Below are 26,932 nucleotides of genomic sequence, written 5' to 3'. Positions count from 1 at the left end.
ATCTGGCATAGTTTAGAAAGGCTATAACAGTATAGAACATGCAAGAGTCTGCGATGCTAAAATTGAAGTACCTATAATCTTACAAAAAATGCTTGTGATCAGCTACAAAACTAAGTTAATAAACACAGTAAGAATAAAAAACCTTGGGCACTGATAAAAGCTGAAGAAATGTCAAAGCACAGCTCTTTAATATAGATAATTCTAAATTAAACAGTAAAGTGCATCCAGGAATACTTACAGATAATATATTAAAAACTGTCACTTTAGGGGAAACTTGAAGTGAAGCATGTCAGCAGATGCAGATCAAATGCCAGCAGCAGTGGTTATTACTGTGATTTCACTGAGCAGATGACCAAACAGTTGTGTCTATAATTAGATTGCTGTTAGGGGTATAAGAAATGCTCTGCAGTGAGTGATGAGCTGGTGAATAACATGTAAGTCAATTACAAATACCTGATTGCTGTGCTTTAAGGGAATAATTTCATCAGAACATGATAAGCATTCTGTCCTAATGAAAGAGTTTATGCAGTTCACAATATTAACTTCAGGACGGCCTTCTCTGTCAGGTCACTGACTCCTATTAATAAAAACTGGCAGCCCTTGTATAACAAAAAGAGGTTCTATATAAAATATTTTCCAAATATGCTTTGTTGTCTGGCTACCTCTTAGAAAGCCTGAGTGCACCAAGCTAAGTCAGGAAACTCAGTGACTTTAGTAATGAAATAACCACACTGACTTAATTCTTCAAAATAATGAATGCACTTGTACAAAGTGAAGTTTGCTCAGTGGTTCTTGGATTAATATGTCATGCCGTGTAATGCCACTAGCTGAAATTCTATACAGTATAACCTAGAGGGGAGGAAAAGGAGTGGCTCTACATGCTGACAGTAAGAAAAAGGAATAGAGATAGGCATTATTTTATATAAATGTTGAAATGGGTATGGTAGAAGAAAACAGAAGATTCTGAAAATATGCTATATCAAGATTGTACAGTTTAAAAGTGTAGTCATGGCTTAAATGGGATATTCTTTATCAGGGTAGCGGAATAGAGTGAAAGTTAAACTGTATGTGGCATGTCACTACAGAATATAAAGCAAAGATGCCCTGTTTAAATTCCAAACAAAAAAGAATTTTGAATGGTTCAATACTTCAAGAGTTTATTTCTTAAGAAAATGTTTCATTGTAATACAAGATCCATTTCTACATATTTAGAAATCAGTGTTAAGTACATATTACATTTTAAAAGTGTGCCTCCAGAAGTAACAGCTATGTTTGGAAATAGTAGCTCCAATCTAAGCAAAAGCATTGATTCTGTTTGGCTACATCTTAGCTTTCCTTAGCAAGGAAAAATAAAATGAAAACACTCAAGAATGTAAAGTTGGGGGGCGTGGCCAAGGATGAACACAGGATAGCAGCAGATTTCTTCAGCTCCACCAACTTAACTGCACTGACAGGAAATAATTACTTTAAAAATCAACTAATGAAATAATTTTCTTTCTAAATACGTTTGGAATATCAGTTTCTTGAATAATATCTAAAAAAGAAAGAAAATTTCAATAATTTTCCTGTCAGAAATCATCTTGGAAATTTCTCTTTCATCACCTCTGTTCAAAATGAGTTCCAGTAAGGCAAACAGTCAGGATTCCAGCATCAAGAAAGAGCTTCAGTCTCTGATATCTACTATTTAGCAACTAACAACCAAAATGGACAAACTGGATACTAAAATTGATAACTTCATAGAAAAAACTACAAAACAAATGGATTTGTTACATCAAGACTTGCAACAACAGAAGGCTCAGATTACAGGCATAGAAGAGACTGTAAATGATATGGAGAACAGAATCCAGGAAGTAGAAATTAACATTGAGTTTTTGCTGAAGCAGAACACACACCTACAATCCAAACTTGATGACCTGGAAAACAGATCTAGACGCAATAATATTAGGATCTTTGGACTGCCAGAAAATATAGAAGGTAACAACATTACTTCCTTTTTAAATACTTGGCTTCCCAAAACTTTAGACTTGTCAGAAGCATTTTCTTTTGATATTGAAAGAGCCCATAGGTCCTTATCTAATTTTAACTCTAACAAAAAGTATCCTAGATCAGTTATAGTAAGATTTTTATCATCTTATGACAAGGAGATGGTATTAAAATCTGCATGGGCTAAAGCACCTATTAAAATTAATGAGGCAACTGTGCGTTTTGACAATGACTATTCTTCCTTGGTAATAACTAAAAGAAAATTTTGCCATTAATAAGAGAGCTTAAGAAAGCACAGTTCAAAACTTACCTTTTATTTCCTGCCAAACTAAAAATCTTTTTACCTGATGGCCCTAGAATTTTTGAAGACTTGGACTCTGCTTTGCTGTATATTAAAAATAAGATATTAGATAAAATAGAAGATATGGGATGGGCAAGTCCTTCGTTAAAGAGGATGGCAACAGGAACTTCTTGGAAGACTTCAGAGAAGCAAAAAAGACTAAAAAACAAATGACATGTTCTATATATTTTTTTTTCCTTCTCTCTTAATCTCTTCAAATACAGTTACTGCATCTCCAGAAAGCCACAAATATTTTAAAGATTTATTCAAAGTTATTTTCTGTGTGCAAAGAACTGTTTTTGTTTCATAAATAGTCAAACTCTCTGAGGAACAAATAACATGCTATCAATCAACTTGTTTCTCTTTGTGATAAAGAGACCTAAGGTTAGTAATTTGATACATTTTCTTTCTCTTCCTGTTTTAAATAATGGCATTCTTTATAAACTATGCATTTAGTGAGGGGTGGGGAGGGCAAGGAGAGAAGTATGATGTAAAATATGGAAAAAGTGAAATAATAACGTATTAGTTCTTTAAAACTATATATGCTGTTTAAACACTGTTGCTAAATATTATATCATGACTTTATTGCTTATACATGATTACAAATAATATGTCATGATATAATTGCAAATAATTAGAGCTAAAATAGCTGTAAGTAATATGTTTCATGTTTAACTTTATTAATACAAACAGCAAGTAATATTTCTTTGTAGATACTCTTTGTAGCTTCCTTTTTTTCTTTCTTCTCTCTCTCTCTCTTTCTTTTTTTTCTCTACTCCCTTCCTTTTCTTTTTTTCTCTTTCTCTCTTATAAGTACAGTTATATGCTTCTGATAATACTGATATATGTATATAATAAGATTTGTATGAGAAAATGAAATGGGGTATATAAAAATAAGTTGTATAATATGTTAAATAACTGTAGGCTTGGTTTCACTGTCATAGAGACTGTAATGACTTGTAAAATACTTCGCGAAGGTTTTGCACTGTTTAGTTTCATTTGTATTACTAAATGAATGTCAGTCACTTGTATTTACTAAAATTCCCACCAGAATGTTAAGGGAGACAATTTGGGATGTGGGTTACCTCGTGAATAGTGTCCTCGAGTTGTTTTAAAAGCTTCAACACTCAGAATACATGCAGAGAAGCTGAATGCAGTCATTTTGAACTTTGACCCTGATTTCACACTGACACATCGCAGATTCAAGAAGAACACTGTTCCAGGAAGTAGAACTGCTGTAAATGCGACTTTGTGATGAAAAACAAACTTTATGACATCTAAATGTGAGTTATTCTTTATAACAACTTACTTATTTAAGATGTAATTTATAAAATATGAAAGTTATAATGATTTTAAATGATTCAGTATGCCATAGTAAGCAAGTGAGATATTTTAGAAGGCATAGAAGGTAAAACATATATACACATGTTTTTGAAAGCTTACATGACTGTAACATATTATTGTATATAAATACTTATGATTTAAACATATATAATGTTATAAATCATTTGACTTATCTAATTGACAAGCACAAGTATCATTATGATTATATCTTAGAAGAAACTGTCATGTGACATATTTTAAAGCAGCAGTTCAGATATATAAAATACACATGGCTTTCTTCACAATGATTTATGTATAACTAGGAATTTACATTGCTGTGCAGTATGACTTGTAAACATATGTATGAGTATAAATATTTTATTTACTGGCAATAATAAGTATGAGAAGAAAGCTTTGGTGCAAATAATTTAAAGTTTTTAAAACTGTTAACTGCATTTCTATGGCAGAAAGTAGGAATACCCTAATATATGTAATGTCTGAACCATTATAGCCTAAGTTATTGAATCCAAATGAACATAAGAACTTATTTTTACAAACTTTTAATAAACTAATATATAGAGATATGCCCCTTTTTTTTTTTTTTTTTTTTTCCCCTCTCTCTCTTCCTTTCTCTCTCTCTCTCTCTCTCTTCTCGGTTCCCATTATCAAGTTTATTAGAATGCTATTTTGATTATGAGTGTATTTTACAAAATAGATGTACATAGTAATATGAGCTGTTTCTAAATGTTCTTATTTGTTTATATGAAGCTGATTTATAAATTGTTTAGCTTTGTCTTACTAGATAATCTAATTAAATAAGGTTAACTTTAGTTAATAATAGTTAGTATTGAATTGATATGGTGGCAGCTGAGGTACTGCTGCTTAGGATAGAGGGATAACTTGAGTGGTATGTGCTACTCAAAGTTGGAGTTCTTAACTCCAGGCTGGGTGCAATGTTTAATCCTAATATTATTTTCACCTGTTTATTGTTGTTTGTATATAGTTCTGACATCCACAACACATTTTATAAACTTATTGTCACTACAAATAAAAGTGAAGCTTATACAAAATCCCATAAGATTTTCAATAAATACAGCTATAATTAATGGTACACCTAAAGGAGGAGGTATAATATAATTTATTTTGTTAATTGTTATTCTGATTATATGTTTTATATGTTTATAAAAGCTAAATGATTTCTCTAAAAGGAATTTCTTTAAACATTAATGGACTGAATAACCCATGTAAAAGGGCAAGGTTAATGAGATACATTAATTTGCATAGGGCCAACTTAGTATTCCTTCAAGAAACACATCTCCTGAAAAAAGATATTGATAATTTAGCCACTAATAAATATACAGTCTTGGTTAATTCAGAACACACTCAGAAAAAAAGAGGAGTGGCTATTTTATGGAATAAAAGTATGCCCATACCTAAAACTATTAAGTCTTATAAAGATGATAAAGGAATGTTTTGTATGGTTACAATACAGATTAATGGAAAGACATATACATTAATCAATGTATATTGGATACCAGGAGTTGGCATTAATACAGTGAAACACCATCTCAATAAGATCATATCATTTTCTATAGGAGATATTATTTTAGCAGGTGACTTTAATTGTATCCTACATGAAAAGATACTACTACTATAGGAAAAAGGAAAATTACATCTAATGCAAAACATTTAAAGGATTTTGTTAATTTATATCATTTGAATGATATTAATAATCAGATAGACTCAAAATCATTACCATACACTTTTTTTCTAACAGATATAAAACTTATTCAAAAATAGATAGAGTCTTTATTTCTAACCAGATGGTTACAGACTTAATTAATTCTAAAATCATTTTGTGTCCTATATCAGATCATAATTCAATTGTCTTTGAGTTTATGATAAAAAGTACTTACAATGTTCAGATCAAAAGGATAACAGCATGCTTAACTCAACTAAAAGACTATAAAGATTATATACTTTCAGAAGTGCAACATTTTTTAGACTTAAACAATACACCTGAAGTCTCCATTGTTTATGTTTGGGATGCTTTAAAATCATATTTATATGGACAAAGTATCAGATGGTATAATAATAAAAGGAAATCTTGGGACAAGGAATTACTAGATATTCAAAGCAAATTAGACTCATACAAACATAATAATAAAGAAAATATTATGGACAAAAAAGTCATTGAAGAAATAAATAAATTAAATGAGAAATACAAAGAAATTTTAACTCATAAAGTTAAAATAACATTATAGAAATATAAGTTTTTGTCTTACTCAATAAGTCCCAAATACTTACATAGACTTAAAAATAAAACAAAAAGGTTGAATAAACAAAATCATATCAAAGAAATTTTCTCTCCAAGGAAAAAGAAGAATGTTTCTAGTTTACCAGAAATATTAGATGAATTTAGAAATCACTTTCACAAAATTAATCATAATAACATTAACATGGAGCCTAAAGATAAAATAAAGAAATGTATAACTACAAACATGAACAAAAAACTTAATAAACAACAGACTAAACTAATGGATAAAAATATTTCATATACAGAGGTTATTACACAAATAAACAAGCTTAAATCAAACAAAGCACCAGGTAATGATGGTATTATACCAGAGATCTATAAAATTCTACCCAAAAGTACTTACTCATTAATACATAAGGTTTTTATTTTGGCCCAAAATGAATTAACAACTCCCCCATCTTGGCAATACACATTTATTTCACCAATTTTAAAACCCAATAAAGACCCAACCAGATGCACTTCATATAGACTTATTTCATTATTTAATGTTGACTATAAAATGTTTATGAGTATTTTTGCTGATAGATTAAAGACAATCATCCCAGGCATTATAGATATAGACCAGACAGGCTTTATTGTAAATAGAAATACTTTTGATAATATAAGGAGAACTTTAACGTTAATTGATTTTGCAAATAGGAAAAAGAAAGATTTAACACTTATTAGTCTCAATATAAGTTCAGCATTTGATTCAGTAAGTTGGGGCTACTTGTTTGTCTTACTGAAGTGCACAAACTTCTCAGATGCATTTGTAAATCTAATTGAACATCTATATAAAGGAGCATTGGCTTACATTAAGATAGGAACATATGTCTCACAAAAAAATACCCATTTTAAAGGTACAAAACAAGGGTGTCCACTCTCTCCACTATTATTTACTTTAATAATGGAGCCTTGGGCTAATTTGATCAGAAACAGTACTGATATAGAAGGATTTGATATAGATGAAAATACAATATCTAAAATTCAACTTTTTGCAGATGATGTTCTAATTACATCAGCTGGATCTAACTCTTCTATGCAGTCCTTATTTGATAAAATGATGGATTTTAAAAATATCTCTGGTTTAATATTCAATGAAGAAAAAACTAAAATATTACCAATATACACACGAAAAAATGTCCTCATTAATGATTTTAACAAATATATACCCAACTCAGGTCAGATAACTTACTTAGGTATAATATTAACTAAAGATATCAAATCTATTATACATAATAATTATAGTACCTGTCTTCTTAATATACAAAATCTTTTCAATAGCTGGAACAATATGTTTTTTACCATGGAAGAGAGACTCACAATTATTAAAATGATAGTATTCCCTAAGATATTATATTTAATACAATCAATGATACTCCCACCTACAAAAATAATTATTAAGAAATTGAATTCACTAATGTTAAATTTCTTATGGGCACCTAATAGACCTAGGATTGCATTAAAGAAACATACTAATAGCTGGTCTCAAGGGGGCATTTCATTTCCAGACTTTAATCTATATACTATGTCTTCTATTATAAACGTTATTACTTTGTTAATAGATCAGTTATATGTTGCAAGATGGAAAGATTATTGGGAACTAATTAGTATTCACTTCATGAAAATCTCTTTAATACATAAAAATATTATTGTAAATAACCCCATGTTATGGTTACTAAAAGAATTTTGTACTTCATCCATTACATCAAAATATGTAGTTAGTTACCCAATAAACATTATTATCAGTTATCGTAATTTTATATTCATGCATCCTAAGTATAAGGAATGGAATTTTATTCTATTCCCTATAATGTATACACAAGGTATGCTTTTGTCAACCACCTCTGAAAGAACTCTTTTAGTCACAGAGAATGATCTAAAGTATTGGTATCAGTTGCTGTCTGATAATAAAGTAAACAATTTAGACTTCTTAAAGCAAGAATTTGATTTGAGAGAAACATGTTGGTTAGAAATTCAGACTTTTAGACAACATCTTATTAATAAAATTGATTTAATGTCTTTAACAGTTAAAGAATCTGTTCCAATACTGATTGATTACTTGATATTAAATTTACAACATAGAGTTTCTGATAAAGGTAAGCTCTCATACATACATAAAATTATCAGAGAAGAAACTCATTACAGTTCAGATACCTATTGGAATTATTTCATTTCCATTAATGGTGAATCACCAAAACAACAAGATAAACAATATATATTGGAATCTGCTTATAAAACTACTTCTTCCATTAATTGGAGACTTTTTACTTGGAAATTTTTACATAGATCCTTCTATACACCTTTAATGATGAATAAAATAAATAATAAAGACAACGTATGTAAAAGATGTAATGTAGAAATAAATGCTGATTGGGCACATATGTTTTATGACTGTATAAAATTGAAGGAATATTGGAAATTAATCAATGATTTTTTGCAGGCCCTTTTCACAGATAATTTTATTGTTTCTAAATCACTTATATTATTTAACACACCTGTTCCTAAAAGTGTTAAAAAAGTTAAACTTCCCTTATTATGGTCTATTCTAGCAGTGGCTAGAAAAATAATAACCAGAAATTGGATTTCAGATACCCCTCCTTCATTTAATGAATTTAAAAATGTTATGACTGAAGTGTGTCATATGGAATTGATGACAATAAAATCAAGAACTACTAGAAAAACATCTTATTATATTATATGGGATACTTTACAAAACCTGTTAAAAAAATTTTAGTCTCAATAGCATGACATTATAGTTTAATCAATTGATTTGATTTGTAGTGGATGTCTTTGTAAATACTTTGGTTATTTTATTGAATGTTATAACTATTTCTATTTTAATTGCTTGTATAAAATTGTTATGATATTTATTTTGTATGTTAAAAACAATAAACTTGTTTTAAAAAAAAAAAAGAATGTAAAGTTCAAGAAAGGAAATAATATGGAGAAACCTCTCTTGTGTAACACTGGTCTGTGTAAAGTATTGTTTGCATTCTTTGCATTATAAAGATTTCTACAGTATGAGCAAGTTAAACATAAAAATCCCACTCTATCATACTCATTACTGCGGCATAATGGAAGACGGCATGTGATACAGGTAATCCACTGAATCCAGGAGCTAAAGTGCTGGATAATGCCAGGTAGAACTTCTCAGTCTTGATCCCTTGTCATACATGTTGGATCACCATGGTGCCACTCTTTTCCTACAGTAGGATACAGGTTGGCAGTATATTTTAATAAATTAGAGTAGCGCAGATGCAGGAGGATCCTAGACCTGTGGAAGCACTAGGAGACATTGAACTACTTGCAACACATACAATGCAAACTAATCACAAAACTAAAAATGTCTGCTGATCCTTGCAAAAGCAGACCATCTACATTACTAGAGGCCCACCACTATAATATCTTCCATGAAGTTCCAACATGTACTCAGCTTCTTCACCATGCACCCCCCACCTTTCTCACTTTTTCCTTCTAAACTGGCTATTTAGTGGAATACTTATTTCATTTTCAGGATGCCTCTCTTTGGGATAGGTCCTAATTGGACAGTTCTCTTAGGCAATTGCTGAGCACCTACAGAAATGGAAACAAACAGTAGAGTCGGTTGGTGATGTCTATTTGTCCACTAGCATGTAAATCCCTTCTGCCTTATAGCATGCAAGGGAGGTGCTATGAGTTTTGTGATTTGTAAAATGACAGCATCATGTTATATTATCACAAAATGATGTTTAGGTGACTTAATTTTGCAGTTCCACAGTTTATTTTAAATCTAACTTGTTTCCACTTTGCAAGCATATTTTGATTGTTGTGAAACAAATGAAACTATTCATACAGGAGCTGCGTGTTTGCCATATTACATTGTATTACATAAACATCTTACTTTGAGGGTACCTCTGCAGTGGGTGAGAGCCCCATAATCTCCTTTCAGGAATCCCTGTACTAGGTACAGTTCTTTTACTTATTAATTACTGTAATCAGTAGGCACATTCATGCCTTAGAATTGTGTGTGCCATGGTAATGCATGCCAGGCTGAGACAGAATGCCCCTGTCTACAATCCTGTGTTCTTTAGAAACAGAAAAAACACCTATTTTAAAGGAATTGAAAACATTACTCTAAAATGGCATGTCCCACCTTAAATGTTTGAGAAGGAGACCAGAACACAATTCTTCAGCTCTCCACTGACGGCAAGCTCAGCCTTGGTTAATCAGGATTAAGTTCACTCCACCACATGATGATGACCCAGAACTGCCCTTGTACTACTGATGGACAGATGCAGTTTCTAAAGACTTTATCCATTGCATGGGTCCCAACAATGGTATTATCACAGTTATTCTCATTAGGGGCAATATATAATTATCAACCATGAGATGGGTTAGGCCAATCTATAACCAAATGGGATAGGTTATTTTGAGCAGCAAAAGGAATACTGGCAGGCTTAAAATGGCCCAAAGGGCAGCCAACCTAGTACTTACCTGTGAACCTATTGAAGCTGCCAGTGCAACAATCAGGCTGTGGCAGGCAGTGGTTCCAGACATCATTCATGCCTTATGTTAAAAAGCACCATGATATGCAACACCGTTTGGGAGGTACAGCACCATACTGATGCTAGCCTTATATCTTTTATCAATAACTCTCTGACATTAAAGGAAAATGCTAACTGTGATGTATATGTTAACAGTAACTATCCTGAACAAACAGAAATTTGTAGTAAATAATCCAAATTATACTTCTGTTAGCTGTAACGCTGTAATATACAGTAACCACAATGATTCAGACTCTGCTTAACTGCTCACAATACTACAACATGATTTACAGTAAGGCAGCATCAGCATATGCATACTTATGCCACATACAATGACATTCAATACAGCATACCTCTATATACAGGTACCACACTACTAAATTATGTTACAATACTTACATTCTATATTAACATCTGTTGTAGTAGATGGAGGAGAATGTTGGTTTTATTCCAAAACTGTGAAAAAGATAACCTAGTCATGCATTTCTCTTATATCAAAGAGATACATAAAAAGTTTTACTATTCATGTATTTTAGAGCTGCTATGCTCTTGCCTCATAGTAGAGCATGTACAATGTTCATCAGAAAGGAGTGTTGAGAAACTCTTCAGTTTTGAAAGCTTAAAGCACTTCTTGTTTTTACCCAAAAAAGGCATACTGAAGTGTTTACTGACTTTTAAAGCTGTGGTGTAGCCCTAGCTTCTGTGTGGCAGTTCTGTTTCACAGTTTTCATTGTTATACATGAATAGTAATGTATGCTCAATCCAGCTTTCTCCATTATAGCTGTAGAGGTTATTGTATTGTAATAATAAACAGAAAGTGCAGCCTTTAAAACGCTGACCACACAGCAAAGGGAATGGACAGCACTGCAAGTTTAGCCCTGGTGGGGTACATAATTTATTACTATGCCTTAAGATGAGGTATATGAGGTGGTTGGTGCTGTACCTTAAAACAACAGGCACTAAGTTAATAAAATGATAATACAATAGTTATCTTTTTATATAAGAAAATGTTTATTAATTTAACATATTCACAATATATACACAGAAAGTAAGAAATTCAACATCACATATTGTTATACAATGATAGGAATACAATGAATCATCAAGGTAATATTATAAAATTAACACATTAAGAGTCTTGGTATTTCAATAGCAACATTTCAAGGTTATCCCAACCACTAAAAGTCTTAGTATGTTTTATAGATATTATTTTCTTCACTTCTTTTTCAGTTTGGTACAGTATTACTATTAAATTTAAAAATTCTTGAACATAGGAACTGAGTTCAATTTTCAGTTTTTTTGTAATAACTTTTCTAGCAATTGTCAAGAGAGCCAAAAAATGTTTTGCTTTTTGGCTTTTACAGATACATTCATTAGTATTGCTGATCTAGTTAAAGAACAATTATCAGACCGTAACCCCCTAAAAAAATACTGCAGGATTCAAGAAACTCCGTGTAGGCTCCATGTAACGTCTACATGGAGTGTTTCCATGTACACAAAGTTGTGCCTGTGGCAGTGCCACACAAATCATATTAATGTAATGAGGCATGCTTATGTCAGCAAAACCTCTTTGAGAATGTGGATAGCATTTCTGTGTAAGGTTGCTTTCTGCAGCACAGCAATCAGATGACTCAACCTCTTAAAGCAAGACATCTGTTCAACGCTATAAATAATGGTGTGACAAAGCCCAAAAAATAGAAGCAATGTTTATATACTGCTCTTACAAGCTTCACACATTGATAGAATAACAGGTTTTGCAGTAGCATGAATGTTCCAAAAGGTATGAAATCTGAATCTCGAATGTCTGACATTAATTTCTGAATTCAATCCGCAATGATTTGCCAGTGATTTACCAAAACCCCACACATTTTAATAAAGGAAAATCATACAAGGGACCATGTTATAGATATGTTATTCTGGATTTATTAATGTCATATATTTTATTGTTTTTCATTTCTCTCTCTCTCTCCTTTTTTTTTCACATTTACCCAATGCTTACCTCATTTGCACATTCTGCAGTTGTTATATTTTCACATGTTTGCATGATACTTAGCTCATTCTCCCTACTGGACTACCCATGTATCAGACATGACCCAGACCGACAAAAATAGAAACTGGATGCATTCAATTAATACCACTGGGCATTGTGCAAACCCGGCAAGTGAGGACACCCTGCACTAACACTATCAAGTTAACAATGAATACTAATATAGGGGATGTCATGTAACTAATCCTATGGCTATAGGTGGTAAGTCTAGGTCTGCAGTGCAAATGATGCTGAGTTCTAGTACAGGTGAGCAAACTTTTCTTTTACTGTGTTGACATTGTAGATTATACAAATGAACTGCATCACAGACAAGTGTTTCCTCAATCTTCTTGTGGCAAGAGCTGTAAGTTTTGGACTACTGTACACATGGTCCTGGGTTTGAAATCTGCATATGCCATACACTTTTAATGTTCCACATCATGTCATATTTACTCTCACTCATAACACCTGACATAGTGTAGCTGATATTAATATGTACATATATGAGGGCTGAGACACTAATATTGTGTCAATTATTTTTAACTATTGATTTATATGGCTATTGTGCATATACTATGAAAAGTATGACTGTGGGTATAATGTGCACTGTGTTCATGCAAGTAGATTTCTGCAATCCCATTTGAATAACAGAGCTACATAAGTAGCTGTATATCAAATATCCATGGAATTGCATTTCTTCTTTTTTTCTTTTTTTTTATTGTCCACTGTGGCACATTGCTTACCATCCCTTGAACAGATGCACCCTGACATACTGTGTTTGTGTGATGACAAGTGGCACCCAGCTTTTTCAAATGTAGCAAACACAGGACAGTGTGCACTCTCAGTAAGTTCAATACATGCAATTGGTGGGAAAACATGTATTTAAAGTGGAATTGGTGAGGAATGCTTAATAGTCATTGAGCATGATATTTAGGAAACATGGCTGGTGTTGGAGAGGGTGTGCACTTTTGAGTGAAGCATTGGAGTGTTCAGGAGTCCAAAGGTTTTGTTGGATTCCTAGTTAAGGAGCATGGTCTACAGAGACTACTCAGTTTCTCAGTATAAAACTGAGGCCTGGACTAGTTTGGCTAGGGCTTTGACCAGTTCAACAGATACCCCACTCGCTGGTGAGCAGTGTCATCATCATTATGATGATCTCTGTAGGAGGAAGAGGGATACCCTTGATCAATGTATCAGGGAATGCAGAGTAGGGAACACTCCACAGATGCATAAGTATAAAATGCATTGACCAATAGTAAAAGTTACAGTTCAATATAGTCAATGGCATTATGTTTTGTATTCATTTCCACAGCTGCTGAAGAAAGGGCCTCGAATGTGAAGTCTCATGGGGTGCACCTGGCAAGGATGAGGGAAGCATGTGGTATGTATGCATATAAAAAGTACTGTTACTGTAGCTTTATCTGTTAAAGACAGATTACTTGTTATTTCAGACAGTTGTATATAATTGGCCATGCATATCTTAAATGTAAAAGAAAGTATGTATAGCTTACTCTGTAACACAAACCAACCATTTCACATTCTTAAATAACAATGAGCAGGCATGTATAAAGTGTAAAAGGACAGTATGCATGCATTAGTCTGTAGTCCAAAAGAAAAGTACAGTATTACAGTAGTCAGCGGTTGTGAGTTCAAAGACCATAGTTCCCAAATATACAATAGTGTTATGTTTTCAGCATTATATACACTATACTGTTAGCTAATCATCATTATAGCAAGTTACTTTCAGATCTAAATACCTCTGGCATGACTGGCCTGCTCTCAAGTGTAAGTATGCATATGTATAATATATGTACACAAGAATGATTGCTGGTTGCAGTCAGATCAGTACTACTGGCTCCATCTGTTAGTAACTGAGTGGTCTTCAAAGTAATAAGAAAATGTCTTAGAATTCTGTAGTGTTAAAAGTAAAACATAACAGAATAGAGTGAAATAATTGTAAAAAGCGTTAGTATATTAACTATGAAGTTAGTAATGTTTTCCTGTTTTTCTATCTTTTCTTCCTTTGTTATTGTTTAATTTGCTTTCATTTTATTATGCATAATTTTATATTTCTTTGTTTTAATTTATTTTTGATTTTATATTTGCTGTTATATAATTTGTTTTTATTTTTGTTATTAATATGTTTAATGTTTATTTTTATTTGTTCATGTATTTATTTTTTATGGGTCTATTATTTTTTCATTTTTTTTATTTTATAATTGTATTTTCATTTTTTTTATTACTACAGCACAGCAGGGTAGGCAGGTCCTCCATGATCTTACTCTCACACCACAGGCTACATCACTGAGGCCCAGCACATCTGTGCTGCAGTCTGGCAGCACCTCTTCTACTCCCCCTGCACTACCTGGGCCCTCAGGTAGTTCTGCCACAGTGGATAGACCTGTAGTCCCCACTGGGAGCAGTGGTTGAGGGGGTGCATTTATCACCCAGAATGAGTTGCCAGGTATGGTGTATAGGATTGTGCACTGCACAGTGGACACACACCAATGCTGGATGAAGCACCTGCTCTTTGTCCAGGTACAGAGTACCCATTGAAGATGCACACATCAGTCACTGCAGCCACCAGTGCAGTGAGGAGACAGTGGTGACAGTCCAATGGTTGAGGACTTGATTCCCACTGTCTCTCATCCTGATGTCCATGAGACTTTGATTTCCCTACCCTTACCCCAAACATGGTGTTCACCCCCACTCTTGTGTCCTTCACCATCCCTGTATCTTGTCTTGTATGTCCTGTCTGACAACAATTGCTTCCTCACCTTGCCAACTTGCTTGCCCCAGACATGCCTATGTCCCTTCCCCAGTATTCATCTCTCACCAAAAAAAGGGGCACCTGTCCCAAAAAAAATTTCATCCCATACATAGCTCTCCATTTTGCACATGTGTCTACTTGGCACATTTGATTTGGTCAAGTTGGCTATACCACATGATTATGTTGTCACCTCTGTCTTTGGAGGTGACAGATCAAATTCAACTAATATTGTATATATCTGATCAGTTTTTACTGTTGAAGAAATGGACAGCTATGGTTCTTTCCTACACCCTACCTGCACATTCCTGCCCTCCTTTCACTTTGTTTTTCCCCTGCTTGCTCCCCATTTCATCACTTTCCTATCTTCCCCATTTATTTTCTTTAAAGAATCATCACTAAGCAATGGTAAAAGTCAGTAATATCAGTAAATATCTGTAAAATTACCATACACAGTTGTAAAATTCATGCCCACACCCCATTTTGGACTCAGTACCATCTGCCTCCAACAACAATGCATTAACCAATACAGAGAGAGAGAGAGTCAGTTCTTTAGCAGGTGTATTTTATACAATCCATATTTTATAGGTTCATAGGTAGGTACTAGGCTATTGGCCCTGGGGGCTATACAAGCCCAGCCAAAAAGGTATCCTGGCTTTTGCCACAGAAGAAAATTATTTTCCTGTGCCACTGTTGAGCAGAGCCACAGAAGTGATCCTCGGGGTGAATTTCCTATTTCCCGTCCAATCATCAAGATTTTTTTTGAAGAGTGCTAATAAGGAGCTTTGTTTGATATAGATAGGAAGTTTATTCCAGAGTATGGAAAGTCTATGGGACAAGAATCTATCCTTCCAGCATGTTCTGTTTATTGTGGTGACAAGGTGTATGTCCCTAGAGTGTGTAGCTTTGAAGGATTGGGATTTCTTTAAGTGGAGCATGTCCAACAGCTCTGGCTTTGACATATCTTTGTATGTTAGGCAGAGATCACCTCTGAGTAGGCAATATGCAACGGAGTAAAGCTGGAGATTTTTGAGATGGTCTGCATAGGGCATCTGTTTGAGGCTAGTAATCCTCTTTGTGAGGTATTTCTGTGGCCTTTCCAGTTGTTATAGATGTCTTGTGAGGTACATACCAAAAGGGGTGTTGTACTCTATAATGGGTCTAATGAGTGATGAGTAGAGGGGAACAATGACCTCTTTTTTTCTGGATGAGAAACCTTTTGTGATGAGGTTTGCCACATAGAAGGATTTCCTGACTACTGTGGCGATGTGATTATCAAAGTAGAGACTACTGTCCACCTGTGTCCCAAGGTCTCTTATCACACTTTCGGTCTTAAGTATACTACCGCCTATGTTGTAGTTCATGGCTACAGAGTTTTTACCAAAGGGGATGACAATGCACTTTTTGGTATTGAGCTTGAGGCCATGGCTTTGACACCAGGCATCTGTCTCAGTGAGACCCTTTTGTAGGATGTCTGCATCGTTAGGAGTTTCGATTATGGCTCCTAGTTTGCAGTCATCAGCAAACTTCATTAGCCAAAGACCTTCTGTGTTAGCCTGTACTTCAGAGAAGTAGATACCAAATAGGAGAGGACCCAGGACTGAACCCTGTGGTACTCCACTTGTCACTGGTCTGACATTGGATTTGGAGTCTGCTACTTTCACAGTGTGGGTTCTGTCAGTGAGCCAGTTGGCAACCCATCTTGTGACATAGGAATTTATACATAGTTTAGTGAGTTTATCTATAATTCCAGAGTGGGGAGTGGTGTCAAAAGCCTTGGCAAGATCTAGATAGGCTGTGTGAACTACCTTACCCTCATCTACAGCTTTGGTGACTGCTTCAAAGAAGTCTATCAGGTTTGGGAGACATGATCTGCCTTTTACAAACCCGAACTGGGTGGGGTCCAGAGTTTGGAGATTACCAATGTCTTTGTTTATAAGTTCCATGATGATATGTTCCATCGCCTTGCAGACCAGGCTTGTCAGACTAATGGGGCAGTAGTTCCTGGGGTCTGTGGTGGCTCCCCCCTTGTGGAGTGGGATAACAGTCACTGTGCACCATTCAGCAGGCACAAAGCCTGAGGTGAGGCTATGACTGAACATGATACATAGGTGGTGTGCCAGTTCATTCTGTAGTTCATGTAGAACACAGCCTGGGATGTTGTCTGGTCCCATGGATGCTGTGTTCTTTGCTTTGGAGAGTGTGGTTTTTACCTGTGCAGCCATGATTACAGGAACTTTGCATTTTTCTGGTATAGAGTTGGGCTCTTTAGGGGATGAGAAGGGGTAAAGTTAGCACTGAACCTATCTGCCAGGATGTTGGCAATATCAGTTGGGTCTGTATATTTACTTATCTTGATAAAGCTTGGTATTGAGACCAAGCAAAAGCACTTGATTTCAACTTTTTTTGGTACAAATGAATGATTTTCGCTGAATAGTGAAGTTTTTAATGCCTTATACAAGACAAGAGGAATAAAGTTTTTTCCATTTCAACGTTTCTCCAATGGTCTGGTTCTTCTAACAGTGGAAGTGTTGCTTTGGTGTACATTGCTTCATTTTCATTTTATTATCTGTATATTTAGTGCCATTGTGCTGTACCTCAGAGGAGATCTGAGTGTTGCCATTGAGATTCTTGACATAGCTATAGAATGCTTTGTGGTTGTCTTTAGAATGAGTGGTGATTTTATTTTCGTAACTAGCTTTGGAGGATTTTATCAGGGATCACAGCTTCTTACTGAGGCTGACTAGGGAGCTCCTCCACTCATGGGATTTTACTGTCTTTTGCAACAGTTTCTTCCTTCTGTTGTACAGTTTGTTTATGGCAGGGGACCACCAGATTGGCTTCCTTTTTTGGAGGATAGAGTCTTGGTTCTGTTTGGGATAGCACAATCCATGCACTCGTGTAATTGCTTATAAATTGCAATTGTGTAGGATTCAGTAGTCGTAACTGTATTGTCCAACTGCATGGGTGTCATGAAGTTCAACACTTCTGTCCTAAGAAGCAAGAAGTTGGCTTTGGAGAAATTTTTTACCATGGTTTCCTTAATGGGGGGTGGGGGCAGGATGTGGATATCTAGGGTAATTAGCTTATGGTCAGATCAGACCAATGAGGCATTGACTTCAGGTGTGGAACATCAGTCACTCATGTTGGTAATGACTAGATCTAGGATATTGCTGTCCCTGGTGGGGGTGTGGATAAGTCAATCCAGGGCACTGGAGTTTATGAATTCCTGAAAGCATTGAGCAAAGGAGTTGGTACATGAGTAGTTTTCACAGTTAATGGTGGGGTAGTTGAAATCACCCATTATTAGGGTGTTTGGTTGAACCCTAATATTTTCGAGTACATCAAGAAAAGAGGAGTGGGAATTCTGGGGCATGGTGGGGGATCTGTAGCAAGCTACAATTTGGATTGCAGTTTTGCCCAGAGTTAGTTGGGCAAAATATATTATGTTTATATTTACCCTTTATACTCCCAAGTGCTTGCTCCTTATATCACCAATGTCATATTTTCAACATCAACTGTGTATGAAGCATCATTGCACGATAGACATTAATGTTCTATAAAGCCTTATTGTGCAATCCCTATTTATTTTTATAAAGCATGTGTGCCATGCTGTGCATTGTGCAGCCTTCCTAAACAAAGCAAATAAAAATGTTAATAAATAACAGAAATGAGAATAGTAGTGAATAGTATTAGCTACAACTTTATTTGGAACCAGCTCTATGTGGCCAAACAAGAATTTATCACTGGCTGAAATCAATTACTATCTGCAGCCAAAGATTCAGTTAAGTTGCAAGTGTATGCAACAGCAGTGAAGTCTACAATGTTCTATTCACTGTGTAAAATACATGTGCTGCTCAACTGACAATGTAGCATTATCTGTTAATGAATTGATCCAAACATGTTTTGGTTCAGATGGTACTGGGTTCAAATACAGGTGTGTATAACAGTTTCACATAAGTTTATGTGTAAAACAAAATATAAATTGGAATACTTATGAATCTGTGTCATCATTTTTGTGGAACATGTTAGTGGTTTCAAATGCATGTTTATAAAGAAGCTGTAATTGCTTTTCCTTTAGGCATGCATCATGCGATGCACACCATCATGCATCATCTCACACCATTGCTCACAGATTCTCTAAAGAAAAGAAATGGGGGAGACAAGAAAGTAATGAAAGGGGGAGCAAGCAGGGAGAAAAGCAAAATGAAAGTAGGGCAGGAATGTACTGGAAGAGTGTAGGAAAAAAACATAGTTTTCCACTTCTGCAACAGCAAAACCTGATAATTTATTAATTTAACATTTGTTTACCAGGAAAGTCCAACTTGGAACGAATCCAATTTTCAGTGGAGGCCAGGGAAAAAATGCTCCAGATGCATGTTTTTGTAAAGTGGGAGGAAAACGGGACACCCACAGGAAACCGACACAAATGCAGGGAGGACATGCAGATTCCACACAGAAGGCACTCCAGTCAAAAATCGAACCAGAGAACCTGTTTCTGTGAGGCAACAATGCAACCGCTGCTCCACTGCACCAAATATGAAGATATGAATTAAGCTAATATGAAGAATATTAGCTGAATTTGGATTGTGACCTCCAAACAGAAAGGTGACCACAACACAATCAAGTTGTATAGCCAATTATATCAAATCAAGTGGTATGAAGACACTGGTGTGAAATGGAAAGGTATGCTTGGGCCAATATTATTGTTTTGGGACAGGTGCCCCTTTTTTCTTTTTGGCAGAGACAGAGAGGGATGCTGGGGTAGAGACCTAGGTATGTTTAGGGAAGGTAAGGTGTGCAGGTGAAGAAGCAATGGCAGTCAGAGAGGACATACTAGATGAGATACAGAGATGTTGAAGAACAGAAGAGGGGAGTGAATAACATGGCTTGGGAGACGGGGAGACATCAAGAGCCCATGGACATCAAGTTTGGAGACAGTAAAAATTGAGTCCTCACTCAGTGGATTGTCATCACTGTCGTCTTACAGTGTCTGACATCTGTGTCCCCTTCTGTTGCTTGTATTATTCAGAACAATGATGGAGAGTAGTGTCTCCACCCAGCAAAGGTATACACTAACTGTGTGGTGCACAATCCTATGCACAGACCCTGGCAGTTCATCACGGGTGATAAAATCAGTACCTCTGCCACTGTTCCTGAAGGGAACCACTGGCCTATCCTGCAGGGTAGAACTACCTGAGAGCCCAGGTGGTGTATGGACAACAGAGGGGGTGCTACCAGGGTGTGTCCTTGATAGGCTGGGACATTATGCCATAGCCAATGGAGTGGATCAGATGGCTTGTATGGGACAGGCCTACCCTGCTGTGCAGTGGAAGAAAAGGGAAAAAAAGAACATATGGGGAGGGGAAAGAGAAAAAAAAGGGAGAACATTAGCAACATTATAAGTGACATACAAAGCAGTGATACAAGTATTTCACTCTGTTATGTTACCTTTACTATAAACAGTACAAACTGTAAACAAGCTTTGTTATAAAGTTTCTGAATAACCAGATGATAACAGCTTCACACTTTAGTATAGATTTCAGCCAGCAATTCTTGGTGCTCGTATATTGCCCATATGCAGGTTCCAGTTCTACTAATTACATTTTCCAGCAGGCCATTTCTGCCACTGCTTGAGAGGTCTGCAGTTACAGTGCAATAAATATGTAAACATAGCACTTGTTTATTTGGTAATTGTGGTGTTTGAACCCATAACTGACTACTCTCTACTACCGTAGTGCTCTGTATTCCCAGACAGTACTGCATGCATACTTTCTTTTTACAGTTGCGAGATGTATGCTCTGTTTCATAGTACTGTATTCATAGGCCTCATACTGTACTCAACCCTTATGCAATTATTTGACTGAAAACCTCAATTACATCTGTAACTATACAAAGACTGGGCAAGCTGTAGAAACCTGTACAGTTGACAGGTATTACTACATTACATAGCAACTAAGGCCATACCTCACAACCTCTTACAGCCCAAAATGTGGACCAAGCAATAAATACTGGGGGTACAAAGGTGCATAAATAGCACACAAATGTCATTTACTGACTGCAGTCCTAAGTGCTTTGGCTAAGATTTTCAGACAAATGCAATTTATGATAAACAAACCAAAATTATGAAGTAAAAATCTAAACATTCTGCAAAGCACATACAGTTGAGACGTATTACAAAGCAATGTTTAACCTTTAATGTTACAATAATAATACTGTTGTGATACATACATTCCACATGCTGCGCGCATCCATGCCAATCCACTTTCATGAGCTGTAACATTTAGATCATGATCTGCCTCAGGTGTGGAAAAAAAAAGAACAGAATACCATTAAGAATATGAAGCCTGACTGTATGTAGCTTTAAACTATTACAAATAACATCTGAAAGTCATCATTACACATCTGTGGGGTGCCACCAGTCAGATGTTCCTCGATCCAGTAGTCAAAGGTATCCATCCTCCTCATCCTGAGGTCTCAGAAGTGGTTCTTACATTGTTCACCAGTGTGGGGCATACCAATAGCACTGGTCAGAGACAGGGCCAGACTACTCAATGGCTCTGTCCTTGACTGTGATCCATAATACTGCCTCTGCAAGAGCCAGGGCCCATGGTCATTCACTAGGAATCCAACAAACACTCTGGATTCCTGGATACCCCACCTTTGAGCCTTGGGCCCTAAATCTCAAACCCTCTCCAGAAACACCTTCCATGTCTTTCACAAAGTCCAATGTAGAATGATATTTTCCCATTAATGGCACATGTCACATTTACTCAGAGGGGACACATTTTGGTTTGCCAACATTTGAAAATGCTACATGTCGCTTACTGTCATAGGTTCATAGGTTCATAGGTTGGTACTAGGCTATCGACCCTAGGGCCTATGCAAGCCTAGCCATAACAATTCCCTGGATATTTCTTCCCACAATACTTACTTCTCTGGGCCCTTGTCTAGCAGGTCGACTGACATGATCCCCGGGGTGAATTTCCTATCTCCCATGCAATCATCAAGATTCCTTTTGTAGAGGGCCAATGCAGTGCTCTGCTTGACATGTATGGGCAGTCTATTCCAGAGTCTCTGGGTCAGGAACCTATCCCTCCAGCATGTTTTGTTCATTGTGATGACAAGGTTTAGATCCCTGGAGCATGTGGCTCTGAGGGATTGGGATTTCTTTAACTGGAGCATGTCCAATAGCTCAGGGTTTAACATGGCCTTGTATGTTAAGCAGAGATCACCTCTGACTAGACGATATGCCACAGAGTATAGCTGGAGTTTTTTTAGATGGTCAGCATATGGCATCTGCTTTAGGCCTATGATTCTTTTAGTGAGGTATTTCTGTGGCCTTTCCAGCTGTTGCAGATGTCTTGTGAGGTACATACCAAATGGGGCATTATACTCTATATAAGTACAGTGGGACAATGACCTCCATTTTTCTGGATGAAAAGCCCTTAGTGATGAGGTGTGCCACATAGAAGGATTTCCTGACTGTTGTGGCAATGTGGTTATCGAAAGTGAGACCACTGTCCACCTGTGTCCCTAAGTCTCTCATCACACTTTCAGTGTTTAGTGTCCTACCACCTATGTGGTAATTCATGGGTACATGTTTTTTTTACAAAGGGGATAACTATACATTTCTTGACATTAAGCTTGAGCCCATGGCTCTGGCACCAGGCATCTGTTTCTGTAAGGCCCTTTTGTAGAATATCCACATCATTGGGGGATTCAATAATGGCTCCCAGTTTGCAGTCATCTGCAAACTTTGTTAGCCAGAGTCCCTTAGTGTTGGCCTGTACTTCAGAGAAGTAGATGCCAAACAAGAGTGGTCCCAAGACTGAACCCTGAGGTACTCCACTTGTCTCTTGTCTGGAACTGGATTTGGAGTCGGCTACTTTTACAGTCTGGGTTCTGTCAGTAAGCCAGATGGCAACCCATCAAGTGACATAGGGATTTATGCCCAGCTTAGTAAGTTTATCTATGATTCCAGAGTGGGGGATGGTGTTGAAGGCCTTGGCGAGGTCCAGATAGGCTGTGTGGACCACCTTACCCTCATCCACAGCTCTGGAGACTGATTCGAAGAAGTCAATCAGATTCAGCAGACAAGATCGGCCCTTCACAAACCCAAACTGGGTGGGGCACAGTGTTTGAAGGTTGCCAATGTCTTTGTTAATAAGTTCCATTATAATGCGTTCCATGCCCTTCCAGATCAGGCTTGTCAGACTGATGGGATGGTAGTTCCCGGGATCCAAGGCAGATCCTCCCTTGTGGAGCGGGATAACTGTAGCTCTGTGCCACTCAGTGGGCACGAAGCCTGAGGTGAGGCTATGATTAAACATGACACTTAGGTGAGGTGCCAGTTTATTTTGTAGCTCATGTAGTACACAGCCTGGGATGTCATCTGGTCCCATGGATGCTGTATTCTTAGCTTTGGCGATTGCGGTTTCTACCTGTGTGGCTGTGATTATCAGAATTTGGCAATCTTTTGGTATTGAGATGGGCCCTTTAGGGGGTGAGAGGGGGGTGAAGTTGGCGCTAAATTGATCTGCCAGGATATTGGCAATATCCTTGGGATCAGTATATTTAATACCATTCTGTTGTAACTCAGCACATCTGAGCATTGCCATTTAGATTCTTGACATAACTATAGAATGCCTTGTGGTTGTCTTTGGAATCTTTGGCAATTTTATTTTCATAACTAGCTTTTGAGGATTTTATGAGGGATCTCAACTTCTTACTGAGGCTGGTGAGGGAGTTTTTTGCATCCTGGGATTTTCCTCTTTTTTGCAACAGTTTCTTCCTTCTGTTGTATAGTTTGTTTATAGCAGGGGACTACCAGATTGGCTTCCTATTTTTGGAGAAGAGCATCTTGGTTCTATTTGGGATGGCACAATTCATGAATGAGTGGATGTGCTCGTACAGTGCCTTAGTGTAGGACTCTGCAGTCAAACTTCTAGATCCCGTCTGCGTGGGTGTTGTGAAGTTTGTCACTTCTGACTTCAGTAGCTTGAAGTTGGCTTTGGAGAAGTTTTTTAAGGAGGTTTCCTTACTGGGGGGGGGGGGTGGGATGTGGATGTCAAGGGTGATTTGCTTATGGTCAGACCTGACCAATAAGGGGGTGACCCATGTTGGTAATGACCAGGTCTAGGATATTGGAGCCCCTGGTGGGACAATGGATTAGTTGATCCATGGCATTGGAATTTATGAATTCCAAGAATTGTTGGGAAAAGGAGTTGGTACCTGAGTAGTTTTCCCAATTAATGGCAGGGTAGTTAAAATCACCCAGTATTAGGGTGTTTGGTTGTATCTTAATATTTTCCAGTATGTTTAGAAAGGTGTAGTGAGAATCTTAGGGCATGGTGGGGGATCTGTAACAAGCTACAGTTTGGATTGCAGTCTTACCTAGTGTTAGTTGCACCTGGATAATTTCAGATGCATTGTGTTGGGCAACTAACCTGGAGGTGTAAATATCCTTGGTGAATATGGACACTCCTCCACCTTTAGTGTTTCGGTCCTGGTTTTGTGGCGGAAAAGTGTGGTAAGAATTGTAGCTTGGTATTGCAGGGGTGCTCTCTGGAGCCTTGAACCAGGTCTCAGTTACTGCACAGATATTGATGTTCTCCATTTTTAAGTGTGCCTGGAGAGAGTGCGTTTTGAGATTTAGACTTCTAGCATTGAGTAGCATTACCTTCAGATTTTGCATGCTTGTATCTGTTACGGTGGTGGTTTTATCCTTTGAACCTTGCCTAAAAAAGGCACTATAGGGGTGGCAAGAGCTTTAGCCAGTAACCTGAATCCCTGCTGTTGAAGTCATACACATGAAAGTCACATTCCCATGTCTCTCTTCATCATGTTCCATGCATGCCAGTGCTAAGTCATACTCTCCAGCATCACATGAACCAGAGTCCACAGGGACTTGTTTTGAAGTAGTGTGAGAAGCTCAGCTATGGCAGTCATTCCTGGGCAGATGGCAGATCCTGACAATTTTCTGACTGATGAGTTTGGTGAGGTCCTTCCTCAGTCTGCCCAGGCATAGAGTCACCTATGACTACCACTGACTGTACATTGTCTTGTGTTTGGTTGCCTCTTGAGATCAGTCTGCCTGACTATGAGTGTTGTTATACTTGTCGTGTGACTGGGTTACTTTGGGTGCAGGGTGTGTTTGGTGTGAGCGATGTTTGGTGTGTGGTGGGCCATGCATTTGGCAGTAACCAATGCAATTTAATTAAATGCTGTTGAGATACAGTATGCTCTGTAACTGCTGTGTGTAACTGTGAATGGCATGCCAAGCCACATATGAGGCAATAATATAATAAACATAGTACACATCTGAACATGTTCCACACTTATGGGCACTTGCCTACAATACATAAGATTAATAGAAATACAGTTATAATGGGATTGATATTACTGTGACAATATATCCTAATATAAATATTATTTATTTATAGCTAGGTCACCTCACCTAACAATAGTGAGATATAAATAGTATTTGACAACATAAAGGTGAACAACATATGCTCTAAATGAACTATTTGAATAATGGAGACAATATTACTGTTGAATTACATTGCCTGCACAAATGCCTATTTAGTTTTAGGAATCCTTCCTGCTATGTCACTTTGCTGCAGCTATTTACAATAAAACCACAGAAAAAAAAGAAACTGCCTAAGTTTTTGTCCATTTGATAAATTTCACTGCAATCACACATAAGTAACAGTTACTGTACATGTTAAATTTTGCATTTTTATTCATTGTTAAATTTTCATTAGTTTGGTTTCTCTTTTATTGTTCTGCTACTGTCTGCTACTCCGGGTTTTTCAGCGGTTCAGTCTTCACTCTGTTGTTATGCTGTCTGCCATTAGAATTTGTGCAATGCGGTTGTATAACCACAGTTTTCACAATGCTGTTCTACACACAAAAGTCAACCAATACACTAAACTGGGTGTGCTCAACAGACCATCGAAAAAAAGAAATACAGGGGAGTAGAGTAAATTAGGAGACAGGAATAATGCACCTAAAGGTCTAGAAACAGTTTATTGACTCAATGGATGCACATCTAATGCACCTTTCAAAAATTCTCACTCAAAAAATCTAAATTATTTTCCACAATGTATTTTTAGCAAAATTATCTTAACCTCAGCATAGCCCAATGCTTCCATTATATGATTTATTATATGAATGTGTACTTATCTTAATAGATATCAGTAGTGTTAACATTATTTGTGCATGTATTGTTACCAATCACATAATCTGCTTTGTTTGGCGTATCAGCAGTTATTCGACCAGTATGCTGTTGAAATGAAATCACAGTCTATATCAATTACCTAGAATTACCTGTGTAGTATATTAACATTGTGTAGTGTGATTGCAGTTTGTCAGGGAATATGAACTTTGAGAGGGCATAGACAAAGTAAAGTATTTGGGACAGTGGAGCAAAGATGAATTCCTTTTATGGCACATGCACAATCAATGGTTTCTCTCTGGTGGGGGTGCAACACATTGAGGTCACATTTCTATCTTTCTCTATCTTCCAAGTGGAGGTACAAACATATGATTTCTTCTATGAGGCCATACCATATGATAAGAGTATGAGGACATATGAATTACACTGAGACTACTTGAGTTTACTACTTATGAATGTGAATCCTGCTTGGCTGAAGATTACTACTGTCAC

Source organism: Protopterus annectens, chromosome 9.part0 (assembly GCF_019279795.1).
Source record: "Protopterus annectens isolate FY-2018-M chromosome 9.part0, PAN1.0, whole genome shotgun sequence".
Classification (NCBI taxonomy): Eukaryota; Metazoa; Chordata; order Ceratodontiformes; family Protopteridae; genus Protopterus; species Protopterus annectens.
This window is presented reverse-complemented; position numbering follows the sequence as displayed.